Below are 6173 nucleotides of genomic sequence, written 5' to 3' on the forward strand. Positions count from 1 at the left end.
CGACTTGGCATGAAGCTCACATAAGGAAAGCTCGAACATATTGGTTTGCATTCCCTCTTATACAAGTTCACAGGGTGATCCCACTATATTCTCGTATCCGGGTCCATCCTAAGCTCCAGCATTAACTATCCTCTATGTGTTGCTCATTACAAGTTTATATCCCGAAACATCTTGATTTGCATCCCCTTCACTATAAGTTCGGGAGTATTATTTAGTTCACGGCCAAAATGAAGTAATTGCACTTGGCACATGTTGGTTCACATTCCCTCCTCTTTAGCTTTTGCCATCGTAACTTCTATTTTTGGTTTACATTCCCTCGCTCTCCGTAGATGTAGCCATCATAACTTCATCTTGCTCGATCGTTGTTACAAAATTTATAGCCTCGCTACTATGTTGTTCATGCCAATTTTGTACTCCCCGAACATGTTGGTTTGCATGGGACTCGACGATGAGTAAGTCCGCTCGTTTCATTCTAACATGCTCGTTATATTGGTCGTTGGTATGCGGCATGCACTCTTTGTTTGCTTATTGTGCGCATTACAATGATCTTGTTATAACGACGAAATGATGAGTTCCAAATTCTTTGGCAAACAATATTGCGGTGTCTTTGCGTTTCCATTGTTGTCTGTCTTAACTTGTAATGTCTTTGTTTCGGATATAGGTGCTGCATGGACAACTAAAAAGATTGCCTGGATCGCTTCATTGTATTGCTAGGTTTAATTACCATTCAATTTCTCTCGGGTTCCGTAATATTTTTTCAAAGCCTTGCGAGTGATGTAATATTTAGTTAGTTTTTATAGTTCTTTCGCGCATTTTTTCTTTGGTGCTTGTGGTAAGTGAGGCTATCCGACGTAAATCAATGCTCGCGTAAATATTCTCGATATCTAAATCACGAATTCCCATCCCTTAAACGGCCCAATTAAGCGAAATCACATACGTGCCGCCCGCAAAATCCTAAAGCGCCTTTTACGCGGCATATAAACAAGCAACTAAACGGGCCGGCCCACTTACTTATTGGGCCGGCCCACTTGATTAACTCGTGGACCCCACACTTTTATTGGGCGGCCCACTTGCTTTAAGGTGGACCCCACCCACTACTGGGCCGGCCCACTAACTAGTTGGGCCAGCCCAATTGCTTTTGTGGTGGTCCCCACATACTAAAAGGGCCGGCCCTTTAAGACGAAAGTGGGCCCCACCTCTGTTTTTGGCCCGGCCCACTAGCGTGTTGGGCCGCCCACTTGCTCTATGGTGGACCCCACATACTAAATGGGCCGGCCTTTTACAGAAAGTGGGACCCACTCGTGTTTTTGGCCCGACCCACTAGCGTGTTGGGCCCGCCCACTTGCTATACGGTGGACCCTACATACTAAATGGGCCGGCCCTTTAACCGAAAGTGGGCCCCACTGGTGTTTTGGCCCGCCCAATATCTTGTTGGGCCGCCCACTTGCTATATTGTGGACCCCACATACTAAATGGGCCGGCCCTTTAGCAGGGATGTGGGACCCACCAGAGGTTTTTTGGCCCGACCACTATCTTGTTGGCCGGCCCACTCGCTCTATGGTGGACCCCACATGCTAAATGGGCCAGCCTCTTTAACGAGAAAGTGGGCCCCACTGTGTTTTTGGCCCGGCCCACTATCTTGTTGGGCCGGCCCACTTGCTATATGGTGGACCCCACGTACTAAATGGGCTGGCCCTTAAACAGGAAAGTGGGACCCACCGGTGCTTTTGGCCCGGCCCACTGGCTTGTTGGGCCAGCCCATTTGATCAAATGTGGACCCCACGTACTAAATGGGCCGGCCCGATAGCAGGAAAGTGGGACCCACATGCTAATTGGGCCGGCCCACTAACTTCTTGGGCCGGCCCAGTTGCTTTAATGTGGACCCCACTTTGTAAATGGGCCGGCCCGATAACAGGAAAGTGGGTCCCACATGTCTTGTGGGCCGGCCCTTTTGCTTGTTGACCGGTCAAACGAGTGCATTCGGCCCGCCCACATGCTTAGTGGGCCGGCCCATTAAAGTTTTGACCGAGTCAACCTTAGAGGTTAGGCCCGGCCCACGTAACTAATGGACCGACCCGACTATATAGTTGACCGGTCAAACTAAGTCAGCCGGCCCGGCCCGCAAACTTAATGGGCCGCCCGCTTAAGACGTGGCGAGGCCTCGTGTGGGCCTACCATCTACCACGGGGTTTCAGCTAGGTTAACGCCGTTAACCGCCGGCTAACCGCGTCCGCCACGTGTCGGCTTGCATGACGTCGGCGATCAACGGGCTCCCGGAAACACTTGGGCAACGGTCCGATTTTCCGTGGCGGAAGGGCGCCCAAGCGCGACGGACCGAAAAAATCGTCGTTGGACTTTGCCTGACGCAGTTTCCACAACAGAATCCATATCGTCGGGTTAGGCCCATAGGCGACGAAAAATACCCCTTAGCGGACGATTTTGAGACGTTGTCTATCCGAACTTTTCTTGTAGTGTGGCTCATGATTTCCTGGACCACGCGCAGAGCGACACGCTCCAAAGTGTTCACCAGGCTCTCAGAGTGGCGGTGCAGCGAATGAGCCACCATGTAGTTGATCTCCTGACGTAGCGACCTGGTGCGTTCTTCTGATGGGGCGGAGAGGTCCACTCCATCGAGTGCGCCTTCAGATGTGAAACCCTTCCACCTGACGCCATGTGAGCGGGTTCTGTGGAAAGAGCCGATGAGTTCGGCTTCGAGGACCGCCTTGATCTCGTCATGCTTCTTCTTGAGCTCGTCGGTCAGATCCTCGTACTTGACCGGAGTGCTTTCCGCCATCTCGGATGTAGATGGCGATGCGGTGGATGTCGAAGATTGTCCCACCGAGGCGTGCCGAAATGTGTTGGTGTCGAAACCCACCGGCGGGCAGCGACGGGCAACACGAGAGAGCCGGGAACAACTAGGGCTGCGGCCGGCCCCGGTCCCTCGGAGCGACGGCCCGCAAAGCCTCCCGGTCACACGTCCGATGCTATCGCAAGGGCGTGCCACCCGACCTATACCCGGTCGGGAAGGTGTTGGATGATGCCGCGCTTAGTTTCTCGCATGGCATACACGTAAACATTAAATACGAGCCTCGATCGGCTCTCGGGTTATCTCGTGAATCGGCTCAAAGAGCCGATCCACCCATGATTCGAACAAGGTGTCCGAATATATGGTGGTCCTGCTTGATCAAGGTAAAGCGGATGAGATCTACGACGATTTAGGGTTTTCACCGCATAATCGGATCATCCTACTCCACGATTGGGCCTCGCGCTCGCGTACGGTGATCATGAAGCCGATCCTAGACAGGGCCTAAAAACCAACACGAGGTTGATCCTCGGAACATCCCGTCTAGGGCTAGTAAACTTCACCCTACACGCCGCTGGATCCTCCAACCCTTTGTAGGGCCTAACTATTGCGGATATTAAACTAATCCTTGCAGAAGCAAGGAGCAACCGTAACGGATCGGATCTACTAAACTATGATCAAGCGGGGTGCCGCCCCTACACCTAAGATAGGTGTAAGGGCGGCTAGATGTAATAGGGGTGCACTACGACAGCATATGATACGAAGAACAATGCTAACCCTAACACATCTAAGATAACTACGTTGCTCGCCATCAAAAAGGCTTCAGCACGAGCAACGCATGAACAACGTGGGCAGGCTTGTCGCTGCCTAGATCGCAAGATGCGATCTAGGCAAGCATGGTGCTTACTCGGAGAAACCCTCGAGACGAAGGAGTTGGCGATGCGCCGAGATTTGTTTGTGTTGAACGTTGGTTGTTGTTTATTCCATAAACCCTAGATACATATTTATAGTCCAAGGGACTTTCTAATTTAGGCGTGCACCTAACCGTGCACGGGTAAAACTCCAACTCCTAAACGACACGTAATCTAATATGTTACAGATACAAGGGCAAACTAGCCCAAACTTGATATACAAGGCCGATTCACATATTTCTTCCATATATATACTCTTCAAGTCCATCTTGATCGCGGCCCACCTCTGACTCGGTCAAATTCTGGTGATAACAGTCTCCCATGATGAGGAGGGAGTAGTTCTCCCCCGAGGCTGAGGGCTCTACTGTAACGGCCCCGGGTAGCACCCTATTAGAATTGTTTGTTGTTTTTCTTTTAGTGCATCATCATGCATCATGCATCATATCATCCATGTTTTCACTAAATAAAATTATTTTATAAAGCCTAGATATTTTGTTTTCTTCTCATATGGTATATATTATAAACCCTCCTCTTTTCTTTTCTCTTAACAAAACCCTAACACCAAACCTATCTAACAAATAAAACTATTTCAAATATTTTCATATACAAAGTAAAATCTGGTTTTGCTTTGGTTTGGTTTGGTTTTAAAAGAGGTTTCAAGTCTGTTTTGAACAAGAGAGAAAAGGAAAAAATAAATTTTAAAAGCAAAATCCTAACCTAACCCCCTGGGCCCTTTCCTTCTTCTCTGGCCCGTCTCACCCCTCTCTGTTTTTCCCCTCTCTCCCGGTGCAGCCCAAACTCACCAGCAGTGGCCCAAGCCACCTCTTGGCCCGTACCCCTTCGGCCCCTCCTTTCTTTCCCCGTCCTCGTCATCCAGGATCGGGACGAGAGGAACACGCACATGGCGTGGTGGAGACAGTGGTCCTCCCCCTCTCTCCATTCTCACCTGCTCTCCCTCCTCCCTTTTAATCCCCACCACCAGCGCCAAACCCTAGCCCTCTCTCCCATCTACGCCGCCGCCACCTACCTCCCTCCATCCTCTTCTCTGTGAGCAACAAAACAGGGGAAAACCCCACTGCCACGACCGTCCTCTCCATGGCGCCGCTGCTCCAGGGCTCCCCTTGCCACTCCGAGACCACCCACAGAACCGCCTCGGCGTCCTCTATATCGTCCCCAAAGGAATCGAGCCGGGGTGCTCTTAATCGTCTCCAATTCGCCGATTCCCTCTCTGAACTCCGGCGAGACAACCTTCAATTCCGGCCACTCCGGCGACCCCCTGGACTCCGCGCCGCCACCATTGGCCTCCCAATGTTCAGCCGCATCCCCGACGCCAGTTTCCCCGTCCTCGTTCGCCCTGAATCGACGGATTGATGTCGGACCTGATCTCCCTCCCGCCATGGCTGCAGCCCTCCAAGCTCGTCCCAGTATTTGTTGGGTCAAGTTGCTGCACGCCTTTCCCTTGACATGATCTGAACTGCAGCGCAGTGGTTACTTCCTTGATCCCTCACGCTGCAGATCTTATGTTCAAATCCTAAGTGAGGCGAATTAATCCCCACTTTTTGTTTCACCACAGATACGTTGATGGGCTTCAAACCCAGATCCATCTGGCCTTCTTCTCTCCGGTGCGGATCAGATCCAGCCCACCAGCACCCTGTCGCTCGCGCGGCCCGAAGCCAACCATCGCTGCTGGTTCCCCCCCTTCTCTTTTTTATTATTTTTGATTTGCAAATCTTGTAAAATCAATATCTCTTGAACCATAATTCGAAATAAAACATGTTATATATGAAAATTGATCAGAAAAACATGAGGAACATGAATATGCCATCCATATGCCTGTTTGCATCTCGCATCATATCACGCGTTGACAGTTTCGCATTTCCACCTCACATATATGCGGAGTATTTCGGGATTCCAATTAGGTTTCCCCGCTCCGTTTAATTTTGAAGTAGCCCACCCTTGCCATGTCTATGCCATGCTAATCAACATTTAATTTGTCGGTAGAGATGTAACTCCAACCTAACTTGTTTGTCGGGGTTCCGACTCCGATTAAATTGGATAAGTTGCATTGCACCATATCTGCCATGTCATGCATATCATCTTGATCATGATGGATCTTCTTTATCCGTAGTAGTAAGACTTGCATGCGTTGTGTGTTCCAGCATTTGCTTCTTCCCGGATAGGATCACGAAGTGGTGATGTGAGATACGACGAGTTCTCCGACAAGTTCTTCTGCAGCTTTTCACAGGCGAGCCCACCCCTTCACCTATTTTACTTTTACATGCTCTTTTGATCTATTGCTATCCTTATGTGCGATTCTGTTGTGTCACGTGTCCTATCCACATGTTACCTATATGTCCGAGATACACCTCCTCGCCCTACCTATTGTTTGTTGTTTGCCAGCTTTGCGAGTCGTAGGCGTGTTTAGGCTCTGTTGTTTATCTCAATCTGTTATCGGGATA

The 6173-nt window shown here is 50.2% G+C and overlaps 1 long non-coding RNA gene across 1 annotated transcript; it reads left to right on the plus strand.

Moving 5' to 3' along the window:
- The first annotated feature begins 4693 nt into the window (after positions 1-4693).
- Positions 4694-5916, plus strand: LOC124697739. Its single transcript, XR_007000822.1, has 3 exons — positions 4694-5201; positions 5288-5403; positions 5874-5916. It is a non-coding gene; the product is annotated as an uncharacterized LOC124697739 (long non-coding RNA).
- The last annotated feature ends 257 nt before the right edge of the window (positions 5917-6173 follow it).

Source organism: Lolium rigidum, chromosome 3 (assembly GCF_022539505.1).
Source record: "Lolium rigidum isolate FL_2022 chromosome 3, APGP_CSIRO_Lrig_0.1, whole genome shotgun sequence".
Lineage (NCBI taxonomy): Eukaryota > Viridiplantae > Streptophyta > Magnoliopsida > Poales > Poaceae > Lolium > Lolium rigidum.